The sequence below is a fragment of the Babylonia areolata genome, chromosome 18 (assembly GCF_041734735.1).
Source record: "Babylonia areolata isolate BAREFJ2019XMU chromosome 18, ASM4173473v1, whole genome shotgun sequence".
In the NCBI taxonomy this organism is placed as follows: domain Eukaryota; kingdom Metazoa; phylum Mollusca; class Gastropoda; order Neogastropoda; family Buccinidae; genus Babylonia; species Babylonia areolata.
This window is the reverse complement of record NC_134893.1, coordinates 37,145,083-37,167,582: the sequence shown is the minus strand read 5'-3', so window position 1 is coordinate 37,167,582 and position 22,500 is coordinate 37,145,083. Positions and strand designations below refer to the sequence as shown.

The 22,500-nt window shown below is 43.6% G+C and overlaps 1 protein-coding gene across 5 annotated transcripts in view; it reads left to right on the top strand.

Moving 5' to 3' along the window:
* LOC143292726 (guanylate cyclase 32E-like) overlaps positions 1-22,500 on the top strand; it is a 419,658-nt gene that overhangs the window by 261,749 nt on the left and 135,409 nt on the right. For 2 of the 5 annotated variants that reach the window (XM_076603255.1, XM_076603253.1), the window contains one exon: positions 11,043-11,146. The exons of the other annotated variants lie outside the window; for them this stretch is intronic. The gene's annotated coding sequence lies outside the window, so the exon portion shown is untranslated. The remainder of the gene's footprint in view (positions 1-11,042; positions 11,147-22,500) is intronic. 5 annotated transcript variants of the gene reach the window in all.

The following is a 22,500-nucleotide window of genomic DNA, read 5'->3' as shown; positions in this document are numbered from 1 at the left end:
TTTTGGGTTTGTTTGTCTCTTTGTTTCTTTTCTTTTCTTTCTTTCTTTCTTTCCGTTTTCTTTCTTTCTTCAGCAATGGTGCGTTGGCTTCTGTTTCTTTTTATTTATTAATTTCTCTCTTCTCGTCTTTCTTCCTTTCTTCATCTCTGTTCTCTCTTCTTCCCCCTCCCCCCCCCTCTCTCTCTTCTCTCTTTCATTAGCAATCAGGTAGATTAGTCTTTATTTTATTTTATTCGATATCGTTCTTTCTTTTCTTTCTTTTTTTCGTATAGTTTCTTTCTGTTTTCTTTTTCTTGTTATTTTTGTGACTTTTGGCGATGTTGGGTACCTTAAAAAGCAATTCCATGTTCAGTTTTATTCCTTTTGTTTACGAGAGCATTGGAAGAGGATGCGTGTGTGTGTGTGTGTGTGTGTGTGTGTGTGTGTGTGTGTGGCTGTGTGTGTATGCGTGCGTGCGCATGCGTGTGCTTGTGTGTGCGCGCGTGCTAGTGAGTGCTTTCGTGTATGTGTGCTTATCTGTGCTGTGCTGTGCTGCTTGTGTGTGTGTGTGTGTGTGTGTGTGTGTGTGTGTGTGTGTGTGCACGTAAGTGCGTGCGTGCGTTCTTATTTATGAACTCTGGCGGGCGTGCGCGCGCCTGCGTGTATGCGTGTTTGGTGTCCTGAAAACAGTTATCCCTGTTACAATTGGGAAAGAAAGACAACAACAACAACAACAACACGTGTGTGTGTGTGTGTGTGTGTGTGTGTGTGTGTGTGAAGCGTTCAATGAAGTAAAGCTCTCCTCTGCACCACCGGTTTGCTGCTGAAAGGAAAACCGCCTAACGGCAGTAATTAACTTCTAACAGCTTTGGGTTTTTTTTCATATGCTAATTTTTTTTGTGTCTTTTATTTACTCGTTGTATCTGCAGGAAGCTCATGAGCTGTTGGCCAATGCATTAATCAGTTTCACTGACGACAGCCGACCGCGTTTTTTCTTCTTTTTTTAATTAAAAAAAAAAAAACATTATTGTAATTATTGTATTTAAATTATGATTAATATATATATATATATTTTTTTTTGGGGGGGGGGGGGGGGCTTGTGGGGGCTGGGGGGGGGGGGGGGGTGTCGTTGTTGCTGCTCTGTCGAAGCGCTATGCATTACTGTACTTTTTCCCCTTTTAAATTAAGCAGCCTCCTTCAGTTTTTTTCCTTTATATTATTTCTTTAGGTGAATTAGCCTATATGTATTCAGTGCCTGTTAACGAAAAGGTGGTTATTATCAAATTTATCGTTTACGGAACGCATGCACTTTTATACATGTATTCATTTGGGTGGGATTTATTCACACACTGATACACGCGCGCGCGCACTCACGCATGATTATGGAGAAAGATAGAAAGGAAGGAAGAAAGAAAGAAATGAAGAAAATGAAGAAAGAAAGAAACGAAGAGAGAGAGAGAGAGAGAGAGAGAGAGAGAGAGAGAGAGAGAGACTGATACAGAGAGAAAGAGAGAGAGAGAGATGGGGGAAGGAGAGAGAAGAGGAGCTTATTCATACCCACCCTCCCTACCACCCCTTCCATTTTGCTTTCTCCATTAAATTTTAGTCGTCATTTCGAAACACGGGTAATTGTTTATTTTATCCCGTTAATTATTTTTTTATTCTCCTCACTTCGGCTATCCCCACAGTTTCATTCAAAGAAAAAAGACTTAGGGATTCTAAAAAAACACGTTAACCATGAGCAGACACCATCATTATCATCATCCTCACCCTCATCATTCACAGATGCAGAGACTAGCGTTGGGATCATCACCATAAAAGTGAATTTATGATTTAAAAAAATCGATCATAATGTTTCCCAATACTGTTCGATCAGTGCAGTATCGCCTCGGACACCAAAACATTGTTACGCCCCCCCCCCCCCCCCCCCCCCCCCCCCCCCCAACCCCTACCCCCCTCCCACCCCACACACTATTATTGATAATTCCTGCTTATAGTAATTTTTTTTAAATGTATTTATCTATTATTTACTCACCCTTTTTTTCTCTTTTTTTTCTCAAGGCCTGACTAAGCGCGTTGGGTTACGCTGCTGGTCAGGCATCTGCTTGGCAGATGTGGTGTAGCGTATATGGATTTGTCCGAACGCAGTGACGCCTCCTTGATCCACTGAAACTGAAACTCCTGCTTCCCAGAATTGAACACAAGCAAGCAAGCAAGCAAGTAAGCAAAGATACCTTGAACCACGGCGGAGGACAAGGGTCACATCTTCTTACTTTAATTAGCCACTGTTCCGGGGCTTTTTTCCACACTATGAACAGTTCCTGCTTACCCAGAATGGAACGCAGGCAGGGTGCAAAAATCGCACAGCCCGCGAACTTTGCGTGACATCGCTCCATTCTGTACTCAGGCACACAGAGAAGGAAGAGAATGAGAGGACAGGCTATCCCCCCCCCCTCCCCTCCTCCCCACCCACACACACACAAGGACGTGCCAAGCAGTCATTGATTCTCGACACGGAGATATGCTTTCGCACCCCCTCCCCTCCCCTCCCACTGATTTTTTACACGCCATTCTTTTCTTTCTGTTCAACAAAGGCAGGCAACCGATTTCCGTGAACGAGAACAGTGTCAAGATGATTCTTGAAATTGGGCCAGTCACGTGGCTTTCGTTTTTTCTTTTTTGTTTTTTTCATTGAGCAGGACGACTGGTAATCTATTCATTCACGGAAGAAGACAAGTTGTCGTCATTATTATCGTAATATTTGGGGCAGTCGGAACTTCCCGCTCACCGTCTCTCTCCACTCTTTCTCTCCCTTCTGTTTCGTCTGTCTCCTTCCCCTCTCTCTCTCTCTCTCTGCGACTCTCTTTGTGTCTGTCTCTCTTTATTTCTTTGTCTCTGCCTCAGTCTATCTCTTTATCTCTGTGTCTGTCTGTCTGTGTCTGTCTGTCTGTCTCCCTCTCTCTCCCTCCCCCCCCCCCCTCCTCTCTCTCTCTCACTGATTGATGAACGACCAGACGGCAAGATCTGTGTTTCTGAAACAGAATATTGCAGAACCTGGAAAGTAAAAACAAACAAACAAAAAAGCAAAACAAACAAACAAACAAAAAAAGACAAACGCGACACATTAGAGGTAGCAGTCAAATGTTATTAATTTCAGATTTAAATGTTGTTGTTTTTTGTTTTGTTTTTTTAGATTGCATCATTTTTAAGCACCCTTTTCTTCTCCCTCCCCCCCCCCACCCCCAACTTGATCCCCATCTCTTTACTTGTTTGTGTGTAGCGTGATCAGTGTGTGTGTGTGTGTGTGTGTGTGTGTGGTGTGTGAACGATTGTGTGTGTGTGTGTGTGTGTGAGCGAGTGAGCGTGAGTGGACGAGTGTCTCTGTGTGTGTGTGAGAGAGAGAGAGTAAACGAGTGTGTGTGTGTGTGCGTGAGTATATGTGAGTAGGTGAGTAAGTAAGTGTGAGTGAGCGGATGAGTGTGTGTGTGAGTGTGTGAAAATTTGCGTAATGATGGGTCTAGTAAAAATGGCTTAAACTTTAATTCACATCTACATGTAAAAAGTGACATCACCCTCAAATGATTCGCCTCTGCAATGAAGAGGTTGGTATCTAAATCATATTTTTTGTTCTGTAAAAGAATCGCATGTGCAAAGCTTACTACTGATTTGTTGTTGTTGTTGCAAAGAATCCTTTTTACGGAATGTTTTGTTCTGTAAATGATGTATTCTTTGCAAAAAAATAATTCTTGAACCATAAAAGATCATTTTTATGTACTTCCTCATTATTAGTGCCCTTGATAGTTTTGATTTTTATCAACTTTATTTTATCCTTTTATGCAAATCCTCATTTTTGCGCTGTAAAGAACCCTTATATTTGTATTTGTATGGAAATCTTAATAAGTGTCGCAAAGGTTCGTTTTAGACAAATCCTCGTTTTTGTGATGTAAGAAATTTGTTTTTATAATTTTTTTTTTGTAATGTAAATGATTTTTGTTTGCCAAACGCACTCAATGGAAAAGCGCTCTGTGTCCTCTCCAAAGAACGCTTTTAACGATCATCGACGCTTTTGCAACATTGATATCTTCCTTTTACAACAGCAGTTTGTAGTGTTTGTATTAATTGATCAAAATATACATCCGATTTAACTTTGAGGTACAGCGTGCCTTCGACCCGGTCATAATGATAGTTTTGTCGTTCTGGACAAACGTGCCTGCGTGCTTGTGTGAGTGCGTGCCTCTCTCTGTCTGTCTGTCTGTCTCTCTCTTTGTGTGTGTGTGTGTGTGTGTGTGTGTGTGTGTGTGTGTGTGTGTGTGTGTGTGTGTGTGTCTTTTCTTTTTCTTTCTTACGTTGTTCCGTGCTGCGTGATTTGCATCAGTCCTGATATTACTCGGTTGGGCAACAAACAGCATGATTTCATGGATTGTGATGCAAATGGGCCGCATCTTCTATGGCGAAATAACGGAATCAATGTAGAAAAAAAAAAAGATTCAAAAGAAAAATTAAATCGAACTTTAAGGAATACAAATTCGATTTCCCTTTTTTCCTGTTGCTGCCTTTTAAAACATCTCTTTCTCTCTCTCTTTCTCTCTCTCTCTCTCTCTCTCTCTCTCTCTCTCTCTCTCTCTCTCTCTGTGTTTACCTCTGTCACTGTTAATCTCTGTCGCTCTTTCTGTCTCTATCTCTGCCTTTTTCTGTGTCTCTTTCTTTGTAATTCTCGGTCCTTTCAACCCCCCTCCCCCTCCTTCTTTTTCTCTCTCTCTCTGTCCGTTTGTCGGCTGTTCTTTCATTTTGACTCTCTCTTATCTGTCTGTCTCGTTGTCCCTCACTTCTCGGCATCAATATTTCTGCCCATCTCTTTTTATCTCTCAAGCAAATCAGTCACATATTCATTGGGTCAGTGATAGGATCAAATCAGTCACATATTCATTGGGTCAGTGATAGGATCAAGTTGGGACAATTTTTTATAACCGGAGCAATCTCTGAAGCATTCACATCCAGAATTCCCGATTTCCGGTTCTTTTCTTCAAAAAAATCATATATATACAGACATATATGTCTTTGTGTCTCACTCTGTTTCTCTCTCTGTCTCTTACTCGGTCCACCTGTCTGTCTCTCTTTTTTTTCTCTCTCTCCTTCTCTCTATCCGTCCATCTGTCTGCTTCTGTCTGTCTCTCTGTCTATCTAACAGTGTGTCTGCCAGTCTGTCTGTCTGTCAGTCAGTTTGACTTTCTGTCTTGTCTCTTTCTCTGCTCTCCCCCCCACCCCCCTCCATCTCTCTTTGTGTCTGTCTCTGCCTGGCCCTGTCTGTCTGTCTGAATCTCTCTCTCTCTCTCCCCCCCCCCCCCTCTGTCTCTCACCCTCTCTGTCTGTCGCTCTCTCTCTCTCTCTCTCGTTAAGAGAAAAACAAACCCCTACTTTCGAGAGTTTTTTGACAGCAAAGTTGTCAACAAACTTGGTGGTAAACCAGACACTTTGGGCCATCAGATTTCGCGTGCACAACAGACTTTTGAAGTGCTGTTCTGTTTTAGAGAAAAGGGAGGGCTTTGGAGGAGAGGCGGACATTAGATGGCTGAGATTTTTTTTTTTTTTTTTTTTTTTTTTTTTTTTTTTTTGTTTGCGTGTGCTTCTAGCGTTGACGTCAGTGCTCAGTGTTGTCCAGGTCCGTCTTCTCCTTGAAGAGTTTGTTGAGGGGCGTTCTCTTTGTACACTTCACTTCTCCATCCTCTTACCCCCAGCCCTACACCCCGCCCTTTAGACTCTCTTACCCATCCCTCATTCTTCCTCATCCATTGCACGCACACGCACACGCACGCACGCACGCACGCACGCATGCATGCACACACACTTGTGTTCAGTTCATCGATGGTCCAGAGCACTGGAAATCCCTGAGTTTTATTTCATTGATTGAGCAGCAGTTCTTTTCCTTGTGTATGGTGCGGACGTGTGTGTGTGTGGTGTGTGTGTGTGTGTGTGTGTCTGTGTGTGTGTCTGTGTGTGTGTGTGTGTGTGTGTGTGTGTGTGTGTGTGTGTGTGTGTAAGTTTTTTTTTTTGGTGTGTGTGTGTGTGTGTGTGTGTGTGTGTGTGTGTGTCGAAGTTTGTTTTTTTTTGGTGTGTGTTGTGTGTGTGTGTGTGTGTGTGTGTGTGTGTGTGTGTGTGTGTGTGCCTGCCTGCCTGCCTGCCTGCCTGCGGATGTGTTCCTTTTTCTTCTTGTTTTTTTTTGTGTGTGTGTGTGCGCGCGCGCGTGCTTGCGTGCGTGCGTGCGTGTGTGTGTGTGTGCCTGCGTGCGCATGTATTTCTTTTTCTTCTTGTTTTTGTGTTTATGTGTGTGTGTGCGTGTGCGTGTGTGTGTGCGTGTGTGTGTGCGTGTGCGTGTGCGTGTGTGTGTGTGTGTGCGTGTGTGTGTATGTGTGTGTGTGTGATAAAAACAGAATTGAGATCGTATTATTTCGCTTTTCTCCCTCACTTCCTTCTCCTTTCTTTATTCCAGCCCCCCACCCCACCACCCCACACACTCCTCTCCTCCAATCACCCCAACGTACTCTTTTCACTTTCAGATTTTTAAAAGATTGTTTTAAAGGTTAAAATGCTGAGCGCTGCAGGGAAGGAAGAGATCACGAAATATTTGCGAACAGCATCCAAAAAGAAGAAGTTCACACACACAAAAAATGACCTCAGAGTGTCGTAAACGAAAGGATGATCCCCCCTTGGACGTGACGTTTCCTTGGTGATCAGGGTTAGCGGATAATTCTGGTGAAACAGATAGTTCGTATGTTTGGGCTGCTTGCTGGGTGCTAACTGAACTCGACAAATATTTTCTTTTTGTTTTTGATGGTTTGTTTGGTTGGTTGATTGGTTGTTTGGTTTGGTCTTATCGGTGGTTGTGGTTGTGATGGTGGTTGTCGTCTTATTATCTTAAACAAAAGTTACTGTTATATGGAGTCTGCGACTAATTATGAATGGAATTGGGCGATAGATTCTAGTATCATTATCTCAAACAAGAGTGACCGTCGTATAGCAACTGCAATAATTATTGATGAAATTGTGGGCGATGAATTCCAGAATGTAAGTGATTATCTCAAATATGTACACAACCTTAGACATCAGTATATCCTGAAACAGTATCGTGAAGCAGCGTACCACGTTATAGTTTTTTGCCTCAGTGGGGTTACTTGGAGGGTTTTTTTTAAACATTTTTTTAAGCGTGAATAGCACCCCACCTGCTGGAAATTCTGTTCAAGAAATTTCCTCTTTCACTCTTTATTTTATTTTATTTTTTTTTTGCCTTTTCCTTTTGTTTCTGCCCCAACCCCCTTTCTCATTATCTGTCTTGCTGGTCCGTTCAGCTTTGTTGTTTCTTTTTTTGTTTTACTTTTTCAATAAAGTCATTGGTATTTTGGTCTTTTTTCTGGACTTGATAATTGGACATTCTTACTGTATGTTTATATATATATATATATATATATATATATATATATATATATATATATATATAAATTTTTAGACTTTTGTTGTTGTTGTTGTTGTTCTACTTAGGAAGTGTGAGTTAGCATTTTTTGTTTGATATGCCTGTTATTGAAATGATTTTTTTTTAAAGTGTGATGACGTTTATATTCGGTTTTTGTTGTTGTTGTTTTCATTCTTATTCCTTTGCTGAAAATTGACGGGATGGTCGACGTAAGAGGCATAGTCAAGGTTTTGGAGCAAGGACATGTACTGTACATGTGCCTAGTTTTCTTTTTCGTTTTTTTTTAAAGCTCCATCGGACTTAGTGTTTTTAACTCTGATTGATAGTAAAAAAAAAATAAAAAAAAAAGGACATGTTGCTGTCATTATACTTAGCTTATATCACAAGTTGAAATTGGCTTACATTTGGGCCAACAGCAAAGTGAGAGCTATAATTATGATAAATGGTTTCTCCATTGCATTGGGGAGTCATTTTCAGCCGAGTCTTTAGTGAAGGACTATTGACTCTCGAATTAGGATCCTGGCAAGATTGCACTTATTCTCAGTGTAGCAGCCGACTGTCCTAAAATCCTCTTTGCCGTGAGATTGGGGATGTAACTTGGGTAAGACACTCTCCACTATTACCAAATTCTTGCCCAGAGAGTTGGGGCAGCAGTTACCTCCTCTGCTGCTCCTGGTCATCGTCGGACACGACTGACTGTCATGCATCATACATAACCCAGATTGGGCCTTGGGTGGTCGGCTGGGCTGACAGCAAGAAAAGTTGAGATCCGATCAAATTAGAATGTTCAGTCTTTCCAAATCCGTCAGCAACTTCTTTGAAAAGAAATGTCTGATTTACATACCTAGAATGATAGAAAAAAAAGAAGAAATTTAGCAAAATGACTTGTTTTCCAATTGTAAATATTGCTAATAGTTGTTTTGTATGACAGACACATGTAAGTTTTAAAAGCTGTTTCGATATATATACTATTATTTGTTGCACCTGTTTTTGTTGGGGTTTTTTTCATGCTGATTTAAGACCAGATTAATTAACACACACACACACACACACACACACACACACACACACACACACACAGAGGACTTTTTTTTATTTTATTTTTTTACGTGTGATACTTTATAGAGCACACGTCAAAAAGAACGACGTCAGACTGTCGTAAACGCAACGCAATAATGGACGCCATCTTTTCTAACTTCCCATTCCAACCAGCTGTCGCAAAAAGTTGTAATGACCTTGATCGTGTGTCGTGATGGCATCTGATGATCTGATGATGTAGAGATATATAACATACCCCGTATTGAGTGATTTGTAAAACGTACCCTTTGATTTGGCCATCTTAAACAGTATTGGACTGAGAGATTAAGCAATGATGGACGAGGGAGACTGAAACACACACAAAAAAAAGAAAAAAAGAAAAGAAAAGGAAATAAAGGTGGGGTTCATGAGAATAGTTAAGGGTATAACAAGACAAGACAATTTGTGTGTATTGGTGCTCTAATGCCCTCGTTTTAAAACTATGGTACTGGGATAACAAGGACGTTTGTTTCTGTGTAGTTGCCAGTTTGATGTTTTGGTGTTGTTATTCTTTATCAGTTCTTGTCAAAGTGTGAGGTGTCATTTCATTTTGAAGGCTATCGTGCTGTGTAGGAGGGGAGGGGGAGAAGTTTTTTTTCAACTTTTCCCCCTTCTATTTCAACAGAAATCTCAGCAGTGTGTGCATATTTATGTTGACCTGTCGCGTGATGTGGATTATGAGAAAATGATAATTATGACCATGGTGATGAAGGTGGTGATGATGATGATGATGATGATGATGATGGCAGTTGCCCATTGTTGTAAATTGGTGGATATAAAGTATTCGCAGACCGTCAAGGGTAGATCTCGTTTTCATGAAACCGTCCACTGCCTGCCTACAAATCTGTGCTGTCTGCTTGTCTGTCTCTGTCTATTCCTCTTTCTTTCACTTAGTGTTACTGTCCCGTACCCTGAATCAGTATATGATAGTAAGCTATATCTCTACTGGGATATCTTGAACTGTGTAAACTACCTCGTTTGTCAAAGCGAGTCTTGTTATTTAAGTAGCCTTGTCTGTATCAGCCTAGTTTTTTTGTTCAAGGTTCCAAGGTGCTTTTCGTGAAATATTACACTTGCCTGGGTAGTACATCTTCGATCTTTTAGAGGAAATGTTACTTTTTTTTTAGTTCCAAAGATTGTCCTTTTCGAAATACCAGATGGGCTACTGTTGTTGGTGCCCCTTACCAATTAGGACTGCGATGGCAGAGATGGTAGGGATATAAGTGTGGCTTCATTTCCTGCTTTCTAAGGTCCTTATTTAATTATTTAAAAGGCCAGACACGGTAGTGAAATTTTGACCAAAATCATGATTTTTTGTGATTTTCGTTTTTTGAAATAATTTGCTTCTTCAACATCTAATCTTTATAGTCCGTTTCACCTGGGTACTACTATATTCACTTAAATAAAGCTTCAAACAGCATCAACATGTGTGATTTCTTGTGAGTACAAGCACATCTCTTTCTTTTCCTGTTTTCTCGGTTTTGTGTTTTGTCCTCGTAATACCATTTTTCAAAATGCTTATGCTCAAAAACTTTAAAAGATAGCATGTTCAAACTTGGTACTTTCTTTCTTTATGTATTTATCTTTGTTACAGTGCGGTGGTTTGTATAGTACTACTAAAAGAATGAATATACACTCATTTGAAAATAAAATTGTCAAGGAATTTTTACTCATTTCAACAAAAAAATAATAATAAATGTATTTATTCAAATTCCAAAATACCACTGCACTATAATAAAAAAACAAATACAAAGCTTTTTTTCATATCTTACCAGCCTTGGTTATAATGGCCCTGCGAGGTCAGCTGGGCGCTGATTCAATCTGAATGGAATTGTTGTGGGAGAGTAGACTGGACGCCAAGGCTTCGCTAGGCGCCTTATCTTGTGCCCAGTTCATTGTTTAATTAAAGGAAGGTTTCTTGATAATCAGGCATTCACACAGGTGGTACGAACCTTCAGCTTTGGTCAGTTCATGTCGTTGATCGCACAAGAAAACAACAACAATATTGAATGGATAAACAAACGATTTAAAAGAAATGGATGGTGGAAATAAGTTTAAATACTACTTTTTCATACCCCTTCCCTCTCATCTTTCTTCTTCTTACATGTAGTAGTAGTAGTAGTAGTAGTAGTAGTAGTAGTAGTAGTTAAAGTGGGAGCAGCAGCAACAAAAACAACAGCAGTAGCAGCAGTAGTAGTAGCAGGAGCAGCATCAGCGACAGCAGTAGTAGTAATAGTAGTAGTAGTGGTGGTGGTGGTGGTGGTGGTGCATACATGCCCAGAATCTGGCTATCAGTAGTACAGCCTTCAAAAATCAGGAACATACCCAAATCATCAGAAATACAACGCATCGTTTTTTGTTGTTTTTTCTGGCAGTACAAAGAACAGCACATATTATAGACCACTGGAGGTGGTAGTGACGGCAGTGTGGTGGAGGTAGTGGTGGTATTAGCGGTGGTGGTACATGTCACAACGAAACAGGAAGGGTGTACCAGAACCACTGCCCACGGCATTGTCTGCAGGGCCTTTTGTCGTCCGAGTGACGAGGTGACCTCCCACAGTTCACCAGCCCTGACCGTTTGACCGTTTAACTACTGAAGGAAATGGACCCTCTCCTGTGATAGTGGTGAGTAAATCAGTCTCATCCGTCTTCAGAAGAGAGAGAGAGAGAGAGAGAGAGAGAGAGAGAGAGAGAGAGTATGTGTAAGTGTGAGAGAGAGAGAGAGAGAGTGTGTGCGTGTGTGACAGAGAGAGAGAGAGAGAGAGAGAGAGAGAGAGAGAGAGACAGACAGACAGGCAGACAGAGAGACACAGACAGAGAATGTATAATTGAGAGAAAGAGAGAGAGAGAGAGAGAGAGAGAGAGAGTGTGTGTGTGTGTGTGTGTGTGACAGAGAGAGAGGGGGGAGGGAGGGAGAGAGAAAGACAGAGAGAGAGAGAGAGAGAGAGGGATCATTGGTGATCAGGACACTAGCTTTTGTCATTTTGGAGGGTCCACCAGTCTTCATTTTATTTCCCACTTTGTTTGACACACGATGGAAAAGAATCAATCTTTTTATAAATAAAACTGCAAACGTTCACGGACTAAACAAACCCGGAAACGGAACTAAACACAGAAAAGTCAAACATGTTATTGATGTTCAGAAATATGTGGACGTGTTTGTTAGTTCATGGTGTTATTGTATTGTATTGTATTTCTCTTTTTTGTCACAACAGATTTCTCTGTGTGAAATTCAGGCTGCTCTACCTAGGGAGAGCACATCGCTACAATGAAGGCGCCACTCATTTTTTAAAAGTTTTTTTTTTTTGTATTTTTTCGTGCGTGCAGTTTTATTTGTTTTTCCCATTGAAGTTGATTTTTCTACAGAATTTTGCCAGAGACAACCCATTTGTTGCCGTGGGTTCTTTTACGTGCGCAAAGTTCGGTTTATCGTCTCAGCCGAATGACTAGCGTCCAGACCACCACTCAGGGTCTAGTGGGGGGGGGGGGGGGGGGTATTGGCGACTGTACCGTGATTCAAACCAGTGCGCTTCCAGATTCTCTCGCTTCCTAGGCGGACGCGTCACCTCTAGGTCATCACTCCACTTCTTGCAGGGCTTCTTGGTTCTGGGCTTGGCTCCACATAGCGTGAGCAAGAGTTGTGATGTGTTGACTGCCGAGGTTAAAGGTCCCATAGCCTTTTTCGGCCAATGGGGGGGACAAGCAGTGAAAACATGTCCACTGTGTCTAGGGCGCGGCATAGGACGGCGGGACCCAGTCTTGCCCATCCGCCGTTCTAGTTAGGCTAACCTTCCCCAACGGAATAATTTTTTCAGGTGCCCATTCAAATTTGACCGGTGAAGTGAGGAAAATCAGAGTAAAGTCCCTTTCCCAAGGGCACAACACCATGCCGAAACTGGGGTGTCGGACTCTGATCACTGGTGAACACTGGTTCAGCAGCCAGTTGCATTGCTCGGACGGAAGAGCCGAGTATGGTCGTAACCCGCTACTAACTGTGTGTGGTATGGAACTGACCAATGGCGTAGTTCGGTCAACGTAGGCATTTAGTCACGTGTAACTGTCAAAACGTTAGAACCAAGCAATGCAACTGGCTCCAGAAGTCCAAAGCCACGTCGATTCTACTATGGCGCCTCGAGTAGGCCGCCTATTGACCGTAGTATACAGGTCAGAGTGTCCATAGTCTGGGAGTGCAATTATCCTGACTCTGAAAAATGGGGCGTCTGGAACGGACAGAAAGAAAGCCGTTTGCTGTCATGGGGAGGCTTTTATTCATTGCGAACCATTCACCCCCTCCCCTGCCCCCCGCCCCTCCACTCCAAACTCCAAGTCATTCTGGTTGGGGAGATTGAGCACTACTGGATCAGGTTGTGGATAGTCGTGAGGTAAGTATGTCAATGTCCATCGCAACGTCAGTGGGAGCTGTTTTGAGAAACAGCATTGGTGAGAAATAGTCCTTTCTCTCTCACATTATCCTAAGAGACGGGGGGCCCACACACCGGAAATGGCGTCCACACACAGACACAGAAACGCATATATACACACGCACACACACACACACATAATTGTGGTGGGTGGTGGGTTTCATAGGGTTAGTGTGAATGCGTGCGTGTTTGTGTGTGTGTGTGTGTGGGGGGCTACAGCTGTGTGACAAACGTAGAGACCTGAAAAAGAAAAAGAATGAAGAAGAAGGGGCAAAACAGTACAAAGCAGTTAACACCGAAATCAAGAGAAGCATGAAGAAGGCAAGGGAGAATTGGATTGAAGGAAAATGCCAGGACATAGAGGAAAACCTGACAAGAAACAACAGCAAGAAAGCCTACCAAGTTGTGAAAGAACTTACCAACACAAGGCAAGGTAGAACTATGTCCAACATCCAGACCAAGGATGGAAAATGTCTAACAGAAGAACAAGACATCCTAAAGCGATGGACAGAATACTGCTCAGAGCTATACAACATACAGACCACAGGTGATCCAGCAATACTGAATGTTCCACCAGCCACTGATAACAGTAATCACCCCATACTCCGTGAAGAAATAGAGGCAGCAATAGCATCGCTGAAAAAAGGGAAATCGGCAGGAGTGGACAACATCCCATCAGAACTGGTCCAAGCAGGGGGTGAAGTTATGATAGATGTGCTAATGAAAATCTGCAACAAGATATGGCAAACAGGGGAATGGCCCACACCGTGGACACAATCACTGATCATCACCCTCCCCAAAAAGGGCAATCTCCAGCAGTGTCAAAACTACCGCACCATCAGCCTGATTAGTCATCCCAGCAAAGTCATGTTGAAGATCCTGCTTAACAGACTGAAACCACAAGCAGAAAACATCATTGCTGAAGAACAGGCAGGTTTCAGACCAGGAAGGAGCACAACTGAACAAATCTTCAACTTGAGGTTGCTATGTGAGAGGTACCATCAACACCAACAAGACCTCTACCACGTCTTCATTGATTTTAAGAAGGCATTTGACAGGGTCTGGCATGCAGCTTTGTGGGCTACCATGAATCTGTACAACATCAACGCCAACCTGATCAGACTGATACAGCACCTCTATGACAAAGCCACCAGCGCCGTCTACCTCAACAATAGCATCGGGGACTGGTTCAGAACCACAGTCGGAGTGAGACAAGGCTGTCTACTCTCCCCAACACTCTTCAACATCTTCTTAGAAAGAATAATGACTGACGCACTGGAAGAGCATGTAGGAACAGTCAGCATAGGCGGCAGAACAATCACAAACCTACGTTTTGCCGACGACATTGATGGACTGGCTGGAAAAGAAGAAGAACTGGCAAGCCTGGTCAAACATCTAGACAAAGCCTCCACATCGTATGGAATGCAAATCAGTGCGGAGAAAACCAAACTGATGACTAACAACACCAACGGCATCAGCATTGACATCAAAGTCAACGACGAAAAGCTTAAAACAGTCCACAGCTTCAAATATCTGGGAGCAATCATGTCAGATGAAGGATCTAAACCAGAAGTACTCTCGAGAATTGCCCAAACAACAATGGCACTCAACAAGCTGAACACCATCTGGAACAACAAAAACATCGCTCTCAGCTCAAAAATCAGACTGATGCGTTCCCTGGTTATATCAATATTGCTCTACGCCTGCGAGACTTGGACCCTGACTGCAGACATCGAGAGAAGAATCCAAGCTGTCGAGATGAGATGCTTTCGTAGACTACTTGGCATCTCCTACAGAGACCACATCACTAACACGGAAGTGAAGAACAGACTCAAGCAAAGTATTGGACCCTACGAAGACCTTCTGTCCATAGTGAAAAAACGCAAACTTAGGTGGTATGGACACATCTCCCGATCATCTGGTCTTGCCAAAACGTTCCTGCAAGGCACCGTACAAGGAGGCAGAAGGAGAGGACGGCAGAAGAAGAGATGGGAAGACAACATCCGGGGGTGGACAGGCTTGACGCTCGGTGACGCCCTGAGGAAATCAGAAAACCGTGAAGAGTGGAGAGGGGTGGTGGCCAGGTCAGCAGCGGTGCCCCAACGGTCTGAACCCAGACTATGGGAGAGGTGAAGGTGAGGTGAAGGTGAAGGTGAAGGTGTGAGGGGGGGGGGCGGGGGGGGGGGGGGCGGGGGGGGGGCAGGGGGGGACTAGGGAGGGTCATAGGGTTTGTGTGCGTGTGTGTGTGCGTGCGTGCATGTTTGTGTTGTTGTGTCTCCTCACAAGTGCACTGATGGAGTGACAGGGCATGGTATCAGTCTGGTTAATGTGATTATAGCACCAAGAAGCTCTCCGTATAAACAAAACCCAACAACAAACAACAACAGCAACAAAACAACCTATTTCCAAGCCATCGTTTTTTTTCTTTTAGCTGTATACCATGATACACGAAAGTGGTCAATAATTACACTTTTATTCTGAAACGAATACATTGTTTCAAAAACAACAACAGCAAAAATGACAACAACAACAAACATTGTGTGTATGGTTTTGGTCAGGCTGCAGGAAAAAGAAATGGGATATTCATCAGTCTACTTAATGATACTAGTGCTGGGAAAATCGATTGCGGCAACGATGATCCGGTTCTGGTTCTCGGGGTACTGTTATCCTGAAAATCAACCGGCCGTCGGAGCCACAGAACGATGGGATTCCACAGACCTTGGCCCCTCCGTTCTCTTCTGTGCCCACGATTCATCATAATTTCCACCCTTAAGTGCCCGTCCGGCTGGTGACTCGTGTCTGTGCGAGGGAGAAGGGCCCTTGTTTTATATAGCTGAAGTCACAAACACCGAATTTGGCTATCCATTGCTCAAGCAGTCTCATACCCAGTCTTCAGGTTGTTTTCGTATGTCTGCCTCTCTTTCTTAACATAGTTCTCTCTGTCTTTCTCTCTCTGTATCTCTGTATATATATATATATATATATATATATATATATATATATATATATATATCTGTGGCTTTCTCTGTATCTGTCTTTTTCCCTGTCGGTTTGTCTGTCTATGTGTCTGTTTCGGTTTCAGTTTTCAGTTTCTCCCCCCCCCCACACCCCCCTCTCTCTCTCTCATTATTTTACCATGGCCTGAGCTGGGTGTAAAGACATGCCCATAATTGTGCATAAAATCTTGTTACTCAGGTGGATTAAAACCTCGAGGAGTTTCCTCTCTCTCTCTCTCTCTCTCTCTCTCTCGCTTAATTCTGTTCACAGTTTTATAACTTTCAGGGCAGTAATTGAAGGCGGTGCCAGCATCGTTGAAAGCATTCACACAGTGACCACCACGTTCCAGCTTGTGTGGTTATTGATCATGGATGATGATAAATCGGCAAAGTGACACGAAGATTGTACGTACAGTCTTTGTTCTTGGGCCTCGCTGGTACGAGTCCTCCTCCCCTTCCTCCCTCCCTCCCTCCCTCCCCACTTTCTCTGTGTACCAGTCTGTAGATGGAATCCTCCTCGTGGCCAGAGATTAACAGGCTCCTCATGACTTGGGCGCCAGACAGATGGCACCTTGCTGTTAACCTAACAATCTTGAGGTTTATTTAAGTGATATATATATATATATATATATATATATATATATATATTTCGCTGACACACACATACACGCGAGCGCGCGCGCCGGCGTGCACACAACACACACGTACACACAACGTACACACATACACGCACGCACGCACGCACACACACACACACACACACACACACACACACATGCACACAACGTACATACACACAGACACACGCACGTACACACAAACACATGTACACACAACGTACACGCACACGCACACAAACACACACACACGCACGTACGCACGTACACACACACACACACACACACACACACACACACACACACACACACGTACTGCCTTGTCAGGAAAACTCGCATGGGTCTTAAGAAGATATACCACTGGTGCGGGGCGGAGTGGGGGGAGATTGGGGGGATGGCTATGGGGTATAGGTGTGCTCTGCTCAATTCAGGACATTGCACTGTAAACAAAAAGATCGAAAGAAAAGGGGGGGGGGAAAGAGCGTTCGGGGTTCTATCTCGTCGTTATCAAATTACCTTCAGAAAAGGAAGCTGTCAGCGGTGTTAATTCGCGAAGTCTTCCTTGTTTGCGAACAGCCCACTGTACTACTACTATTACTGGTTCCCATATCCTCTCACCACTTTGTATCTGTAACAAGTGATCCGATGTACGTGCTATGTATACACTGACTGCCAGCAGTTATCTTGACACGTGAAAAATGTAGCGTGTCTGGAGGGACAAACAGTCCTCCGGGAGGGTTTTGTTCATTGTCAACGACCCCCTGTCCCCCCCCCCCTCCCAACCACCACTACCCACAACCCCTCTTCCCCACCCCTCACCCCCTTCCATCGAGACGTTTCTGGTTCGAAGATTGAGTACCAATGATCAGGCTGGATAGCCGTGGCTAAAGTATACCGTTATTTCTTGCGAAATTGTGTGAAGGTGTTGTGAGAAATAGTCACTTTGTTGTGTGTGAGAGAGAGAGCGAGAGAAAGACACATTTCTTAACTTTCTCGCAAAATAGTAACCGAACCACACGACGGAAATGACGTCCACACACATACCGGAAATAGCGTCTGCCCCCCCCCCCCCCTCCCCCCACGTTGTTTTGATAACACGTAAATAATAAATCATCATTACTCTTCTCACTGTTTGTACGTGTCTTACGCACATGGCACGCACACGGACACACGCAAGAAAAATCCACACGAATACCAGCCCCATCTTTCCCTTCTTCCTACCCCCATCTCTCCACTGCTCCTCTCAGTCTGTTCGTCTGCCTGCCTGTCTGTCTGTCTGTCTCATTTCCTCTCTTTTTCCCTCCACCCTCTTTCTTCCCCCTCACTCTTCATCATATCTCCCTATCTCTTCCTCCCCCTCACCCCTCACTCTCTGTCCCTTTATCTCTTGCTACCCCTCTTCACCCCCTTCCAACATTGTGTGTGTGTGTGTGTGTGTGTGTGTGTGTGTGTGTGTGTGTTTCTCTCTTTTCCCCACTCTCCCTTTCTTCTCTCTCCCCTCCTTTTTATCTCTCCTTCTCTCTTTCTTTTCCTTTCCAATACGAAGGAACATGATGAGAAAAAAAGGCTGGGTTGTGTGGAAAAAAACTTTTCTGGTTTACCCAGGAATCACTGCTACAATGCGAGTGAAGGACTGAGAAGGTGGATGGAGAGAGAGAGAGACAAACAGACAGAGAGAGACAGAGACATGCAGACAGTCAGAGTCAGAGAGACAGAGATATAGACAGATACAGAGACACAGACGTAGAGAGATTGTGGGAGGGAGAGAGGCAGGCAGAGATACACACATAGACGCATACACTGTTTTTCCCTTGGTGTGTGTGTGTGTGTGTGTTACTCGCTTCCGTTCCGTACAGATGTGAGCAATGTTGTGTCTCTCAGTTTGACGCTGTGTTATACTCGTACATTATACATGTATTAAGTATTAACTACATTTATATGCGTACATGTTTGTGTGTCTCTTAGAACAACGGCAGATGTGTAAGTCGGCCAAAGTGCTAATATCTTCACCGTTGGAAAATAAAGATTCACTCATTCATTCATTCATACATGGGGAGTTAGAGGCAGACAGAGAGACAGGGACAGACAGACAGACAGACACACACACACACACACACACACACACACACAGAGGGAGAGAGAGAGAGAGAGTGACAGAAACAGAGACAGACACTTAGATCGCTTTTGCAACCTAGCCCGTGCCGGCATCATTTTGAAAACCTGAGGGGACCCACAAAGTAACAATAGCTCCTGCGTTTATTCACGAACCAAAGCGCTTCATCATCGTTTTCGGGAAAGGGCTTGTCCCAGCCGTTCGTGTGCGTGCAAAGCATGTCATCAAACTTTGCGGCGACTGGCTATCGCCCAACGACCGGCGGAATGATCACTAGAACTGTGTATCTCTCTTGTCAGATGGACGATAAACAGTTCCACACGATCCTGAGCTGATTGTGATTTATTCCTCCGCTCATGGACAACGTGTAGTGATGATGTGGGGCAATAATGCCAGCTAGTCAATACCACCGCTCAGTCTTGCAAGCTATTTTATTTTTGTTTTGCTTTATATCTTTTGATAGAGAAACGAAGAGCTGGGTTCATTTTTTTTACTTTTATTAATGTGGTCTAGGCCTCTCTCTCTCTCTCTCTCTCTCTCTCTCTATATATATATATATATATATATATATTATATATATATATATATATATCTTTCTTTCGTTCTTTATCTTTCCCCCATCTCTACCTTTTCTACCTTTCTTTCTCTTTCTGTGTCAAAATCTTATTCTCTCCCTTTCTCTCTCCCTCTCTCTCTCTCTCTCCCCCAATTTATGAAGGTATACTTGGTTGCTAATCCCCTGAACATGCAATTTTTGATGAATATGATCCTCTCTTGTTTATGTGAATCTTAGAGAGAACTTGTGCTGCCTGGTCTGATTCCCTGTCAGTCAATAACGAACCGATTCACTGGTCAAAGCTGGAACTCGATCGATAGCAACCATTTTACGGCTTTCACTCCACAACTTCAGTCTTCGTGTGGGAGCCAGTCTGGATCCTGACGAGGAGATAGCAGCAACCACATCACATGCAGACAATGCTTTGTCATCGTTTTCCAGAAGGACCTGTCCATTCGCTCTTGTCACTGCTTTGATGGAGTGAACAGACATGGGTTGCTCATCATTTTCCTTTTTTTTCTGTTTTCTTGCACTTTCATCCCTTTTTTTCTCTTGCCATTAATTTTTTTCCCCATTGTTATGTTTTGATAGCAGTAAGTTGAGGGGTTATGTAAAAAGTTCTATGTACATTGTATCGGGAACATTTTTGTTGTTGTTGTTTTAACGATTGCATAAGAATTAGCTCATACGTATAGAATATGAACGTAAATATTATTTCCAACAGACTCTTATACCTGCAAGGTACAGGTCTACATGCCTCGCCCGACCCTCTCCCAACCTCTGTCTGTCTGTCTCTGTCTCTCTCTCTGTGTCTCTCTGTCTCTGTCTCTGTCTCTGTCTCTGTCTCTCTCTCTCTCTCTCTCTCTCTCTCTCTCTCTCTCTCTCCTATTCCATCTCTTCCTTGTCTTGTCATCCAGTAAAAGCACAGGATAAAGAGCTCTCGAAAAAAACGATCGTTGACAGTCGCATCTTCGTTACCAGGGTGATTATCTGGCCAGAGACCATCAAAGCAGAAAATATCTGGCTGCTGTCTGCTGCCCTTTTTTCCCCTCCAAGCTGTCACGTGTAGAGCCCTGTTCTCTTCACTTGGCCGTTCTCCGGAGGGATGTCTAGCTCAGCGACAGGGTACGAGTGGTGCTGATGTGCAGACTCTCTGTCCGCTGCCACTTTGTGAGGGGACGGGCTCACTCGGATGTCCCTGGTGACTGGACTAAGGGTTCTCTGTCATGTCTGTTTGGCTAGACACCTCCCCTTGTGAGTGACAGGGTGTAGTGGACAGGTTCGGGCTGTTCTGATTTTCTGTATGTTTTGTCTGCGTTGTTCTGGTATTCTCTAGGTATTGTCTGTAACAAACTGATTTCCTCTTGGTTTTTTGTCTGTGATGATTTTCTCTGTTCTTTTTTTCCAATTGCAGTGGATCATGAATCACACCCACATGCAGCAGACAGAAATATTGTCTTGTTTATGAAAATGTGTTTGCTGACGATGAAAAATGCACGTGTTAATCACTGACGTTACCTTGGAATAGCGTAGACAATGTAAATGTGATTGCATGAAGAATGTGAGCATGAACAGAATATAGATTGTAAATGGCAAAAAGGGGTAACTATTGTTGGATTCTGGAAGACTGTGAAATCACAGAGTCTAAGTGGATTTTTGACTTCAGATGAAAAATTGGGTTGAGGCTGGAGATCATTTTCACAGTCTCACACGCGAACATGATGTGCAGATCTACTAGTTGTTTAATCCACTTCGTATGTACAGCATGCAGAAGATCAGTACAGTATTCACTCAAGTTAAAAGAATTGTGATCTCACTGGGGGTTTAGTGTCATGTGGTGGGTATTGAAACATGAATATTGATAGCATGTGATATTTCCATGAAAACAGAATGTGGCTGTCTAGATGATGGGGAGAAATGGCCACATGCAAACACTCCCAGTAGAAGATGAGCACCGAAGAAGAAGAAGAAATGCCCAATCAGTTAATGATGAGGCAAAACAAGTGGAGATACGATACATGCTCCTTTCTACCCCTCCTCTCCAGGGAGGCGCACGTGCAGGAAATGATGATTACATTTAGGAAGTGACGATCACACGACAGCGGAAATGGCCATTGTCTACTGGTTTGATAGATCGCTGCCTTAAACTCTGGGAATGCTTGGCTATCCTATATTGCAATCATTGTCCGGAAGTGGTGCCATTCCCCCATTGATTTGATGGATTGGTGCTGCTCTGACTTCAATCAGCTTTCCTGTGACCTTTTTAGTTTTGTCGTTGAGCCTGTGTGTCTTCAAACACAATGGATAAGTATATCCCATAATGCCCTCATTGTATGTACATGCTCGGATGTTTAGGTTAGCAGCAAGTAGTCTATCTTCTTTAAATATGTCGCTGTATCATCAGTCTGAAATCACTGAATTGCTATTTGACGTACACAGTAAGGGAAGACAGAGACTCTTTTGTCTATGCTGTATGTCCATTGGTCTCTCTGTTGAATAATAAAGTTTTAGATTCTGAGTCTCCCTTCTTCCAGTATCTCCCCCCCCCCTTTTCTCTACCCCTTTCTCAACCATCCTTTTCCTTACCGTCCCCTCCCTTTTCTCTCTCTCTCTGCCCCCTATTCCCCCCCCTCTCTCTCTCTGCCCCCTACTCTCTCGTCTGTTCCACCTATTTGTCATCCAGTAAAAGCATAGGATAAAGAGCTCTCGAAAAACGATCGTTGACATACGCGTCTTCGTTACCAGGGTGATTATCCGGCCAGAGACCATCAAAGCAGGAATATCTGGCTGCTGTCTGCTGCCTTTTTTTCCCCTTCAAGCTGTCACGTGTAGAGCCCTGTTCTCTTCACTTGGCCGTTCTCCAGAGGGATGTCTGACTCAGCGACAGGGTACGAGTGGTGCTGATGTGTACACTCTGTCCGCTGTCACTCTGAGAAGGGGTGGGCTCACTCGGACGTCCCTCGTGACTGGACTAGGGGTTCTCTGTCATGTTTGTTTGGCTACACAGCGCCTCCCCCCCCCTTTCCCCCCCTTCCACCCTCAGGAGGGGAAGGTGGATTAGAAAGCCACACATTGGCTTGGGAAGTTCTTTTCCTTCCTCTGTGATTTGTCAGTCATGGGCCCAATGGAACAAGCTGAAATTTGACATGCCGACCAGTTGCATTGTCTGTTTGGTTACTTGTAAACCTAGAGGGTCTTTATTCTGTTGTTTGAACGAAGATTTATACGTAAGAATACATGTCTCAGCAATGCAGTCGCCAACTGCGTAGTGGAAAG